This window comes from Quercus lobata, chromosome 6, assembly GCF_001633185.2.
Source record: "Quercus lobata isolate SW786 chromosome 6, ValleyOak3.0 Primary Assembly, whole genome shotgun sequence".
In the NCBI taxonomy this organism is placed as follows: Eukaryota; Viridiplantae; Streptophyta; class Magnoliopsida; order Fagales; family Fagaceae; genus Quercus; species Quercus lobata.
This window is the reverse complement of record NC_044909.1, coordinates 12,156,312-12,170,708: the sequence shown is the minus strand read 5'-3', so window position 1 is coordinate 12,170,708 and position 14,397 is coordinate 12,156,312.

Sequence of the window (14,397 nt, the reverse complement as noted above, 5' to 3'; positions counted from 1 at the left end):
AGTGATGATGACAGCAACAACGATAGTGAGAGTGACAACAGTGAAGACTATGATAGCCAATATAGTGGCAATGATTGGGGTGAACCCCCTAGTGATAGAAAAGATGAAGACATAGAGCTTTACTATGAAGAATATGATGATGATGTAGACTACTATGATAAAGATATTGAAGATGATACCGAATCTAACAGGTGGAGTAACACTAATAGTGACCAATACAGGCTGATAAATGTCTTAGAAGATGCAAGAGATGAGGTTGAACAAGCCAATAATGTGGACTATGATGATTACCACTATGGGCACCCCTTAGATTGGAGCTGTATCACTGATGTTAGCTCGAGGTCTGGTCGTCGATATGACAAGCATGGAAAAGAGATTCCAAAGTTGGGGTCATATTACAATTCAAAACCTAGATCCCTAGCCCCACATTTTGAAGAAGAGGATGACATAAATGCTAGATTGGCCACTCTAGACCAAAAATTGATGGTCCACAGTCTCAGAATCCTAACACTTGAGAATGCTGAAGGTGATAATGAGAAGATGGAAGGGGGTGAGTCAGAACACCTTCCTCAACACACCCACTTGAGCAACAAAGGGAAGCACAATTTGTTTGATGAGTGGATGGATAGCATAGTGCGCCTAGATACTTTTGTGACCGACAAGCCCACAAATATGAAGATTGATGATGAAGCCATAGATTATATGGATGAAGACCCCCTAGTACTGATGTTGAAGAAAGAAGGAACTTGCTGGGAGACGCCTGCCATCATTGAAGCCACAACTAAGTTGAAGAATTTGGCATAGAAGGGAGCCGCCCACCCCATGGAGGACTCTGTGAAAAAGATCAAGACCGTTATATCAGTCACTCTTTCCAAGAAGATCAAGACCGTCAAACTAGTCTCCCCTGCCAAGAACATTGTTTCTGTCCCCATTAAGTCTATTTCTGTTAGTATTTCTATTCCTGTTAAGTCTGTTTGTGATAGTATTCCTATAAAGTCAGTTGCTATTGAGTCTGTTGAAAACTCTTTTCCATATAATATGATTTCTGATTCTACTTATTTGTTAGCTTTGAATGTTTTTATTTCTGAAATTGGTAAAGAAACTCTTAATAATAAGGAATTAAAACAAGGACACCTAGAACCCATAAAATAAGAAACCCAACCCATTAACCTAGGGACTAATGATGAACCTAAAATGATACAAGTGGGTAATACTCTAACCACGTATAAGAAAGATGCATTAGTGGCACTACTGACCGAGTTCAAAGAGGTATTTATGTGGTCATATGAAGACATGCCTAGGATAGATACAAATATAGTGCAGCATTGCATTCCAACAAATCCAACCATGAAGCTGGTCAAGCAGAAATTGAGAAGAATAAAGCCAAAGTGAACTCTCAAGATCAAGGAAGAAGTTGAGAAACAATACAATGCAGGATTCCTAAGGGTGGTCAATTACCCAGAATGGTTAGCTAATGTGGTTCCGGTACCAAAGAAGGATGGGAAGGTCAGAATATGTGTAGACTTTTGAGATCTAAATAAGGCCAACCCAAAAGATGACTTTCCTTTGCCTTACATTGATATCCTGGTTGGCAACACAGTAGGTCATGCTTTGCTATCGTTTATGGATGGATTTTCAAGATATAATCAGATTAAGATGGCTCTAGAAGATATGGAGAAAACCTCCTTTATTACACCATGGGGGACATATTGCTACAAGGTCATGTCATTTGGCCTTAAAAATGCTAGTGCTATTTACTAACGTGCAGCCACCACTTTGTTGCATGATTTGATCCACAAAGAAGTGGAAGTGTATGTTGATGATATGATGGTGAAGTCCAAAGACCGTGAAGGATAAATCCTAGCTTTACGGAAGTTCTTTGAAAGGATCTGGTTTTAAAAGTTAAGGTTAAATCCAAAGAAGTGCACTTTCGGTGTAACATCCGGAAAGCTATTGGGGTTTATGGTAAGCCAAAAAGGAATTGAAGTCAATCTAGAAAAAATCAAGGCAATTGTAGAGATGAAACCTCCAAGAACTGAAAGGAGATCTAAGGATTTCTGGGGAGGATACAGTACATCAGCAGATTCATAGCCCAGCTCACCATGACATGTGAACCAATCTTCAGACTACTCAAGAAGGAAGTTCCTACAATGTGGAATGAACAATGCCAAAAAGCCGTTGAAAAGATCAAGAATTTTCTAATAAAGCCACCAATACTCATCCCACCAATACTTGAAAGCCATTGTTGTTGTATCTCACCACTACAAATATAGCAATAGGGGCTTTACTTGCTCAATACCTAGAGGAGACTAGAAAAGAGAATGCAATCTACTACATCAGTAAGAAGATGTTGCCTTATGAAGAAAAGTTTCACCACTAGAGAAGATATGCATAGCACTTGTATGGGCAACCCGCAAACTCAGACATTATATGCTTACTTACAAGGTCTTGTTAATTGCAAGAATGGATCCTCTGAAGTACTTAATGGAAAAGCTTGTGCAAGATGGGAAGACTGCTAAATGTGTTTTTCTTTTGTCAGAATTTGATGCTAAATATGTGACTTAGAAATTTGTAAAGGGGAGAGCAATTGCCAATCATTTAGCCCATTGTTCACCAGAAGAAGCTAAAGAGATTGAAGAAGACTTTTCAAATGAAGATATCATGGGGATTGAGATAGAGTCATGGAAGATGTACTTTGATGGAGCAACAAATCGCAATGGGAGTGGTATTGGAGTTCTCTTAATCTCTCCGAAAGGGACACACATCCCATTTTCTGGCAGACTCAACTTTCCTGCCACCAACAATGCCACCGAATATGAAGCTTGTATTATGGGGTTACGAGTAGCCCTAAGCTTAGGGGTGAAAGAGTTGGAGGTGTATGGTGACTCAGCTTTGATAATCTCCCAGATTCAGAATAAATGGAAAATCAAAGAAAAAAGGCTGATGCCTTATCATGAATGTCTTCATAAGTGGGCCTCAAAATTCAACAAGATCCAATATCAATATATGCCAAGGATACAAAATTAAATTGCCGATGCTTTAGCAACCATGGCATCCATGATGGATGGGCCAAAAGAAGATGAAGCTAGACCAATAGTGTTGGAATAAAAGGAAGAACCAGCCTATTGCATGACAATAGAAGAGAATGAGGAAAAGAATGGAGAAGGTGAATGGTATTTAAACATCCTACAATACCTCAAGGATGGGACATACCCGAAGTCTGCAGACAAGAATGACCAATTGACCATCCGGAGGTTGTCTACTAATTACATTATTTGTGGAGAAAGGCTTTATAGAAGATCATATGATGGAATTCATCTTCTTTGTGTAACTGCAAAGGAAGCATAGCAAATAATTGAAGAGGTTCATGAGTCAAGTTATGGGCCACAAATGAATGCACACATGCTGTCAGGAAAAATAATGAGACAAGGCTATTATTGGACTACTATGGAAGCCGACTGTGCAGCTCATGTTCTGAAATGCCATCAATGCCAAGTCCATGGTGATCTAAAACACATGCCACCCATGCCATTACATATCATGACATCACCTTGGCCATTCTCTACATGGGGGATAGACATTATTGGGAAGATTCACCCAACAGCATCTAATGGCCATGAATTCATACTCGTAGCCATTGATTACTTCACTAAATGGGTAGAAGCTGCCTCATACAAGGTTCTAAATTCAAATAAAGTTGCTCAATTCATTCAAATCAATATCATCTACAGATATGGGGTACCACATGAAATTATGACAATGGGTTGCATTTCAAGGGAGAAACAGAGAAGCTGCTACAACAGTTCAACATTTAGCAGCACAAGTCTTCACCTTACTGTCCTCAGACTAATGGAGAAATTGAGGCTACTAATAAAAATATAGAGCGAATCTTGAAGAAGAGAACAAGAAATTACAAGACCTAGCACCTACAATTACCCTATACGCTCTGGGGTATAGAACATCAATTTGATCTTCCACAAGAGCCACTCCTTATTCATTGGTGTATGGGATGGAAGCAGTTTTTCCCATTGAAATGGGTGTCTATTACTAAGAACAGTATTGGAAAGTGAAATCCCTAAAGCAAATTGGTTGCAAGGCAGGTATGACCAGTTATGCATGTTGGATGAAAAAAGACTCAAAGCCTTGTATCATATTCAAGGTTACCAAAAGAGGCTTAGGAAAGCTTTTGACAAGAAAGTAAGAACCAGAGATTTGAAACTGGGGGATTTAGTGTTGAAAGAGATCCGAGACCCGATTCAAGATGCAAACGGGAAGTTCACGCAAAATTGGGCAGGTCCATACATTATCAAGCAAATATACTCTAGGGGAGCAGTAAGGTTGATGGATTTAGATGCAAACCCTTTCACTAAGCCAACCAACATGGATCAATTGAAGAAATACCACGTCTGCGGTGGTAGTCTGAAAACACCATGTCTGAAGTGGTTGTAAATTATGTTATTTTCCTTTCTAGGCTTAATCCAAAAAAAAAAAAAAAATGGTAGGTTGAAACCCCGAAAGGGCAACCTACGCAAAAGGAGAGTGAAAAAAAGAGAGTGAGAGAGACTGCTAGGTTGAAAACCCAAAAGGGCGGCCTAGGCAAAAGTTAAGGCAAATAAAAATAAATAAAAATAAAAACAATGAACTACATGATGACCTAATCCTTCTACAAAGGGAGTACGTAGGCAACCATGCATTGGTTCGATCATAATTTCCCCAAGCCCTCCATTGGCCCATTAAAGTAAAATTAATTTTCCAAAATTCAACCATTCCATTAAACTATGTCATTACACAAATAAAAAATAAATTAAAATTTAAAAAAAAATAAAAAAAATAACTCCAAAAACCTACACCTTAAACAAAACCGTTAACCTATAAGTCCTAAATAATTCCTAAACATAAGAGTTTCACATCAACTTTTAAAATAAACATGTTCAAAGCCAAGAATAAGAAGGTCATTTTGTCTTCAATCTTTTCTCTTTTGGTTGATCATTGATTTCTTCTGTGCTAGGTACTTTGTCATCTTTGTCCCTTCTTTTAAATTCATAGTTGTCATCATCTTGTCTTTCCTGATTGTCTTGGAGAAACTGCTTTCTCATAGCAACCATGTCAACTTCCTTGTCAACAATCTTGTCCACCAACCAGTTAGAGTATTCTGTAGTCATCCTATGAAAGTGAAACTTGACAAAAGACTGATCCACTCGATCAGCCATCTCCAAGCCCAACAACATGTTCCTTATAGAAGTAGGATTTGTGTCCACAGGAGTGAAAGGTCTTCTTCTTTTTCCACTGGGCATTCCTTGCTCATATTGGAATTGCCTCAAGAGTTTATCCGCCTTATAGAAAGTGGCCCTCCGCAATCCAACTATGAAGATGTGATCTAATCCTGTAGACCGTAGTAGAGGGGGTGGGCACTTCCACCAATAACAATTCCATCAAATGGAGGCACTGGACTTCTTGTTCAAGAACTTCACCTAGTCACCCCTAGTTTGGCACTCAATTTTGATGACAGTCCTTCTAAGAAAACTACTAGGACCATAATTACCAACTGTAGGCCTGGCAATCATATCCAGCCGTTCCATCAGCCATATTTACAAAGTCAAGGGACTCCCAAGAAAGTTTTGAGACTCTCCACCATGAAATACAGCATCTAGTCCTAGAAGAGTCTCTGCCAAGATCAAAGGAACAGGACTATCACCATCCTTAATTTGACTCACAAGACTTATGGCTCAAGCATCCGCAAAACCATGCCTTCCAGAGCAAAGCAAAAATTCTCCCACAAAGCATAGGGCCACGCCAAAAATTTCTACATATTGTTGGTCACTCCATAAGTGCGTTTGTTAATCAGCCTTGAAAGAATCGCACGAAGATTCACCATATGTCCTTCAACCATACTACTAGTAATGGAAGTAGGAAGACCGAGAGCATCAAACAAAGATTCCCTATGCTTGGGATCATAAGAAACTACTACGGATTTCTTGCTTGGATCATAGCCTAGAATAGCAGAAAATTCTTCAGTTGTGGGACAAAGTTCAGCAATTTTAAATCGGAACACGTGATCTTCAGGATCCCAGAATTTCGCAGCAGCACGAAGGAAGTCCCACTTGATTTTGATGTTCCTCAAAGCCTTAATTCCCTCTAGTTTATAGGCTGTAAAATTGGTCTTGGTACTGAAATCAAAGCTACGAACCCATCTGTTGATATCATGAATTGTTGAATGAGAAAAATTTTGGTTGCTAGCCATGGATGACTTTTGCTTGTGATCATTGTGTTTTGCTAACCTTGATGCAGAGATTTGTTGCAGGAAAGACCACTAATGTAAGCTACATCAGCTCTTAATCAGGTTTAAATAGGTTTCAAAGAGTTTGTAGCAGAGTAGGAAAGTATTTCATGGTCACACACGAAGAAAATATTTTTCAAAAAAAGTCGAAAATGTAAAACACACGTTGGAAAAGTGTGAGAAGTTGGCCCACCACGGTCGAAACCTGACAGTATGACCAAGTGCCAAACAACACTTAGCCCACTGATCCTCATTTATGCTGTTTTGAGTTTTCAGGCATTTTTTTTTAGGTCCATTTTTTACCGTTAAACACTCAAAAGATTTTTTTTTAGGTTAAACTGGAGCATTCAGACATGCCAACTCATTTGTTTTCAAAAATTCATCACCTACATCATTATTTTCAAAAATTGATCAAATCAAGATTATTCAAGCTCATGAATACATGTCTCAAACTAGGGGCATTTGACCATGCCTCGTTTATTTTCAAAAAAAAAAAAAAAAAAGGACCACTATCATCATCTTTTCAAAAAAAAAGTCATCAAGATTCTAAGATTTCCACAAAATCATGCATTCATTTTTAAACTAGGGGCATTCGGCTCCCCCTCATTCAAGTAAGGCAAGATTCCATTAGAGCCAATCAAGATATGTTTAAATTGGTACTACAAGACCTCATCAGGTGAATTCTAAACTTGTCTCATTTAAAGTTTCTACATGATCAAGGGAAATTCTAAGGACAAAGAGCTAAACATGGAAATTAATACAAGATTGTCTAAGGAACACTTCCTTTTATTTTGTAGGAAAAATTAAAAAATACAAATCAAACATCATTGGGACTCCAGGTTCGCCTACATGAAGACCTCCTTGACCCACCTCTAAAGGAACCACCTTTAGTATTTCCCTCTTGACTTGCATAGAATCAAGGATCATACTGACGGTTCTCAAGTTCAAGGTTTCTAATCCTTTCCTTCAAAGTTCTTCTAGTGGAATCAACCGCTACCATTCGACCCACCTAAAAAGTTAGCAAAGTCAAGTGTTAGGTCCATTATCAAGAAAAAGTCCAAGCAAAAGACACTCAAAAAGCATCATTGCATACCCAACTCGCCTCAATGATCACATATTGAGAAGACTGAGTATGAGCCAACAATTGGAAGCCTCAAATCATTTGCATACTTTCCTCCACAAGATCATCATCAACCTGAAGCACAAATCTACCAAATTAGGAGCCATTCAATAAGCCAAGAAGAAATAAGGAGAAGGAACTAAAAAAAATTCAAGAACACACCAGATCTGGCCAAGGGACGTTTGGGGTGTGCTCTGGCCTATCCAAAGGCATGGAACTATATGTTCCATCAGGATTCATCACTTCATATTGCCATGTCAAAAAATGGAGATAAATCTCCATGAAAGAACTAGAAAAGCTACTAGCATGGTGAGGAGAAGAAATCTCTTCTTCTTCTTCCTCTCCCTCTTCCTCTCCTTCAGAAGATGGAGCCTGAAAGTCCAACATGCAAATATTGTCACCAAGCAGAAATATGGAAAAGGAGAATACAAGATGAAAATTTGACTTCAGAAGGGAACGGAAATACTGATGTCATAGAAATGCCAGCCAAACAACCTTGCAATTGAGTTTGAATAAATTCAGAATAAGTCCCTGGTATTCTTGAAACAAAATGGCCAACACGAGCCCGAGCAATCTCTTCATTAGTCAAAAGATCAGTCAACCAGATGGAGGGACAAGGAGGCACCGAAATCGTTGTAGGATGTGACGGCTATTTAGCTCCAAAGCCTATTCACACTCATCATACTCCTCACGTCCAACCCAAGGATTTAAATACATCTAAAAAATCACAAAAGGACCCAAAATGAGAAAAATACCAAACCATAATCAAACACCAAACACCCCACACAAAAAAAAAAAAAAAAAAAAAAAAAAAAAATGAGAAAGACTCACATCATCAATAGTCAAACTATCAATCACCATACGCCAAATTTCCAAAGAATGTCTGGAGGGCATTGGCAAATGGTGTTTGGGCAACCAACAAAGAAATCTAGGATAAATATCATCAACCTCCTCCTGAATTTGAGGACCAACTCCAAAGTACTCATACATCCAAACCTAAAAAAATAAAAATAAAAATAAAAAAAATAAAAAAATTCACAACACCATTACAATATAGCCAAAATAACTTTCTGAAAACCCACACACAGCCAAAATTCCAAATCTCACCTGCCAAACAAATGGAGCACCACCCAAGCTTGAGAGACTATGCCTGGAAAGTTAAGTCATGAAGTGTAAAAGGGTAGCATAAGCCATACCACCCCAATCATAATTTTTTATTTGCTCAATATTTCTCAAGCTCCACAAATAGCACAGGTTTGTTGTACTGCCTAAATCTGGGCACAAGAAAGTCCCAATGAAGAGAAGCATGAACATTCGTGTACCCATTGCCATAGTATCACATTTTTCAATGTTCTCATACAGCCACATCAAAGGGACATTTTTACTCCTCATTTTGGAAGGCACTATGCCTAGAAGTTTCTTAATTTCCTTTGGAGTAAGGGAGTCATTGACCCAAATTCTTTCACCACCCAACCTCAAGCCGATGATGACAGAGAAGTCGTAAGGTGTCAAAATCACCTCACTAATACCCAGAAAATGGAAAGTACACGTGGTGTCCCAAAAGCACTCTGTCAAGGCAAGGAGTAACTAAAGGTCCTTGTACTCATGAGTCTCTTGATTTAATAAAGCATCAAAGAAAGTACCAAAGCCCGCATCATTGATGATATTCCTGATATCTGGAGACAATGCTTCCCATATGCCCTTCAACATTTGGAGGCTACCTTGATTCTTGATACTCTACAACACAAAAATTTAGCTCATCAAGATGCTAAAATTTCTCATGCCAACAAAAATCTCATTCTATACCAACAAAAATTTCTCGTGACCAAAAATCATACATCTAAAAAAATCAATGTCCCACCAAAATTTTACCATGACCAACAACAACAAAATTCCCATGTCCAAAATAACCGTCAAAAATTTTTACATGTCCAAAATGACCATCAAAAAAATTCCTACATGTCCAAAATCACAACGAAAAATCCCTACACGTCCAAAGTCATAACCACAAAAAAAAATTCCAAGATCTAACATCACTTACCCAACAAAATTTTTCCATAGCCAAAATTTCATGCCCATAAATTTTCCATACTCATACCCACAAAATTTTGCCATGTTCATGAAATAAAATTTACACATGCCAACAAAATTTCCCACATGCATCATGAATATATTCATACAAGCCTACAACACAAAATTTTCACAATGTCAATGCCCCAAAATCCAAGCCAAAATTCATCCAACAATATCACAAATTACCAACATTGCCAAAATTCCATGAGCCACAAATATTGTCCAAATTACACCATAACCAAAAAAAAAAAAAATACAACACTTCAAAAATGCTCCAAAGCCAAGATTACAACATGATCAATCATACAATGCCCCAAATTCCAACTAGAGCACTCAACAAAATGACAATGTCTCACCATCAAACTTTCAATGAAGCAAATAAACAACATTTTTCCAAACAAAGAAACCAAAGAAAAACTCACCTTGAAGTCCATGTGGGAATGTGGAGCATGGGTCTTGGGGTCTTCAAGGAGCTGCTCCTCATTATTCCATTCAAATGATAGATGATATTTGTTTCCATGAAAATTAAGAAAAGAGGGTCCATTAGAAGAGGATGACATTTTTGTGCAAAGAAAAGGGGAGTTTAAAAATGGGTTTCACCAAAAATTGATGTGTAGCAAAAGTGCTCAAGAACACAAGGATCTAAAAAAAAATATTGAGGGAGATGAGTGAATGGGGGTTGAGAAGCTTAGGAAAGTAATTTTTTAGAGAAGAAATGGTGGGATGAAGAAGAAAAGGCAAGGTGAAGAAGAAGGTGAATAGTGTTAATGGTGGAAGGAAGAAAAGGATGAAGGATGAAGCAAAAAAGAATAAGAGAGAAAGCCAAAAATTGGGGGGCCAAAATTCAGCCCCCTCACTTAAAACTCAACTGAGTTGACTCAGTCAACTCCTTAAAAAAAAAAATCTTTTTCTTTTTCTTCTTTTCTTTTCTTTTCTTCTTCTAAAAAAAATCATGAAAAGAGAAGGGTCATATCGATTTCCCAAAAAACAAAAGAGAGAAAAGAGAATTCTTGGAGCAGATTAAGGATAAAAGATTCACTTTCAAATTCCAAATTTTCAAATCCTAAATCCCAAATTTTCAATTCAAAATTTTCATTCCTGAGCTTAAAATTCCACATTCTAAATTTCAAATTCAATCTCAAGTTTCAAGTTTCAAAATTTCAAATTGCAAGTTTTCAAAATCTCAAGTTTTAAAATTTCAAGTTGCAAATTTTCAAATCTCAAATTCCATGTTCCAAATTTCAAGATCTCAAGTTTCAAGCTTCAAAATCTCAAGTTTCAAAATTCCAAAGTTTCAATTTTCAAAATTTCAAGTTTCAAAGTTCCAAGTTTCAAATTCCAACCTCTAAGTTTCAAATTCCAACTTTCAAGTTTGAAAAAAGAAAAAACCTTATTTAAGGAACCACAAAATCCGTCAAGGTTTTCATGCTAATGAAAAAATTCAAATCAAGAAGGAACAAATGGAAATCACACATCTCAAAACAATGGGAACACAAAGCCCTCATCATTTAAAGTCTAATCCTAAATTTTGACTTTTTGCAAGCAGCAACTCAAATCGAGGTTGAAAAACCCCTTGGTTGCCACAGCTCTGATTCTGAGGTTGAAAAGCCCCTTGGTTCCCTTTCTTCAAGATCGAGATTGAAAAGCCCCTTGGTCGTCACAGCTCAGATCGAGGTTGAAAAGCCCCTTAGTCGCCACCGCTCCAGTTTCGAGGTTGAAAAGCCCCTTGGTTCCATTTCGTCAGATCGAGGTTGAAAAGCCCCTTGGTCGCCACAGCTCCAATTCCAAGGTTGAAAAGCCCCTTGGTTACCTTTCTTCAAAATCTTGATCACTATAGCTCCAATTCCGAGGTTGAAAAGCCCCTTGGTTCCCTTTCGTCAAGATCGAGGTTGAAAAGCCCCTTGGTCACCACAGCTCTGGTTCCAAGATTGAAAAGCCCCTTGGTTCCCTCTCTTCAAGATTGAGGTTGAAAACCACTTGGTCGCCACAACTCCGGTTCTGAGGTTGATAAGCCCCTTGGTTACCTTTCATCAAGATTGAGGTTGAAAAGCCCCTTGGTCACCACATTTCCAGTTCTGAGGTAGAAAAGCCCTTTGGTTACCATCCACATTCAGACTAAGATAGAAAAGCCTCTCGGTCACCTCAATTATCAAGAATCATTTCAAAATTCATCAGCTATCAAGTAGGTCAAGTATTCACAATTTTCATTTTTGTCAAAAGGTAAAGCACTAGTTCTATGTTCCAAGATTTTAGGTTCAAAGGCTAGGTAATCTTTGAAAATTCAACCTCAATCAAATCATGGCCGCTAAAACCAGTGTCTTTGTTTTACATTGACATTCGTTTTCCAAGTCTGTCAATGAGGGGCATTCTATAGAAACTCGATTTTGCACCCATGATTTAATCGAGGAAGATGACTAGAGTGACCATTCATGTACCCAAAAATCATGATTGCATTACATGGACTAAATTTGTTCAATGCATATCATAAAAATGATCTTAAGATTCTAACAGTTACGACGTTATGCCCGGTTTCCAAATCGGACCGTCGAATCGAAAGATATCGCATGATCAAGTTTACACAGTCAGCATGCATTGTGTTTAGGTAGAATCAACCACACATGATTAATTTAGATTAATCTTGATTGGTTAAACAATTAAAATTAATTAAATGATTTTGTGATTGGTTGTTAGTTAGTGTCAAAATAGGCTTGCTTGCATGGGAATAAAGGAGATAATTGGATAACAATAAAATTGTGGATAACCTAGACTTTATCAAGATTTTTTTTAGAGTATTTACCTACAAGATAATTGTTGCTGAAAAGACCTGTATTATCTAGAAAAAAGTTTAATTTTTACAATATGGATTAAAAATGTGTCTAAGTGCAAGTCTCAGCTCAAAAAATCACAAAAAATGAGTCCAAAACGGACTAAAACTCGAAAGCGGGATTGGCACATATTTGGGCCTCGGCCCGAGGGCATTGGGATTACATTAAAACACATCCTTTTTTATTTTTTAGCGATAAGGACGCGTCCCAATTCGTATTCTAATCGTCTCAACTATTTTTTGAGCCTTCCATCCTCTATAAATAGAGACTGGATCTCAAAATTCATGACACTTTTTCATGCCCTTAGATTTCCCCTCTTTCTGACTCCTTTTTTTGGTATTTTCTCTCTTACATTAAAAAGGTTCTGGAGGCTTTAGTCTTAAGAGTTTCTTTTTTGTAGGTAAGGATTTTTAGGTTTCAAAAATAATTGCATAAATTTCTTTGAACCCTAAAATATTCTCTCAAGAAAAAGAGTACGTCCATGCAAGAGGTAGTTTTTCTTTACTTTTTCTTCTTCCATCTCTTTTAATTTGGTGATGCATGAATAAATGTTTGTTTAGTTTTGATTTTTTAAATGCTCATATCATGTGTTGTCAATATTTTCTCTATTGGAATATGTTTTTGATGTTTTTGTTGTCAAGATCTTTTTTTTTTTTTTCAAAAATCTGCTTGTTATCATATCTTTTTTTAATCAAAAAAGTGATTTGCATCTTCATTAGATGTAGATATGAATCTTTTTCGATAAATAAAAAAAAAATGATTTGTATCTTCATTAGATGCAGATCTAAATCTTTTTCTATAAAAATAAAAAATAAATAAAAACTAATTTGCATCTTCATTAGATGCAAATCTGAATCTTTTTCAATAAAAAAAATAAATAAAATAAAATAAAATAAAAACTGATTTGCATCTTCATTAAATGCAAATCTGAATCTTTTTCAATCAAAAAACTAATTTGTATCTTCCTTAGATACAAATCTGAATTTTTTAAATCCAAAAAACTGATCTATATATTCTTTAGATATAGATCTGAATTTTTGTTAACATAGTAGATTTTGAAATTAAAAAAAAAAAAGGTCATGAATAGTTTTGTTTGTTTTGTCTGATGCATGTAGCATAGGTTTATTTTACGAATTAGTTCTCTTCTAAAAAATCTTTTTCTTATTTTATTTTACATAAAAACACAAATCTGATTTTTTCTAACTCTCAACAAATCTAAATTTTTTTGTTATAAAGTAGATCTGATTTTTTTAATACAAACCAAAAACCAATTTTTCTAGTTCTCAAAAACAGATCTGATATTTTTTTTAAAACCAAATGACTTTGTTTTATTTAATAAACATAGATCTGACTTTTCTATGCCAAAAACAATTTTTATTTTACATGTACAAAAATAGATCTGATTTTTCTAAAACAAATCAAATTTTTTATTCACAAAAAATAGATCTGAATTTTTCTTAAAAGAATATGACACATTCATAAATAGATTTATGTGACATAGTTTAGAATTAAGTTTGTCCTGTATGCAACATATCATCCATGTCATGCATAAAAGGGATACATCGATCATGAGAGTCTAGAAGACCAAACTCTCTCTAGGCGGAATGAGTGTCTTACACCTTCCCATTCTGTAACCTAGCCTCGGAATTTAGTGTCTTTGGATAGGAAGACCTAGGCTTTATCTTTATTTTTTTTATTTTGGGTAGATTGTAACTAGGACAAAAGGCCATATATCTTTGGTAGACTGTAACTAGGACCCAAAGCCATGTAATATTCGATTTATCAAATTTGTACTTTTTTACTCAATCAATGAGAATGGAACAATTCAATCATGTAAAGTTGTATGTAATTTTTTTTCTTATTTTTTTGTTTAAAAAATAAGTGGCGACTCCATACTACTTACCCAAAAAGAGATGTGCCCTTAAAAGTACTCAAAAAAATTATTTTTTGAGAGCAACCCTAATTTTGATGGTCTCTCACAATAACAATAAGAATTCCAAAAGAAAAAAGTTTAGTTACAAAATTGGTTGTAGTCTAAGGTTACAACTTTACTCAATATTTTTTTTATTGGAGATGAATTTTGACAAATCCATCATTGAATT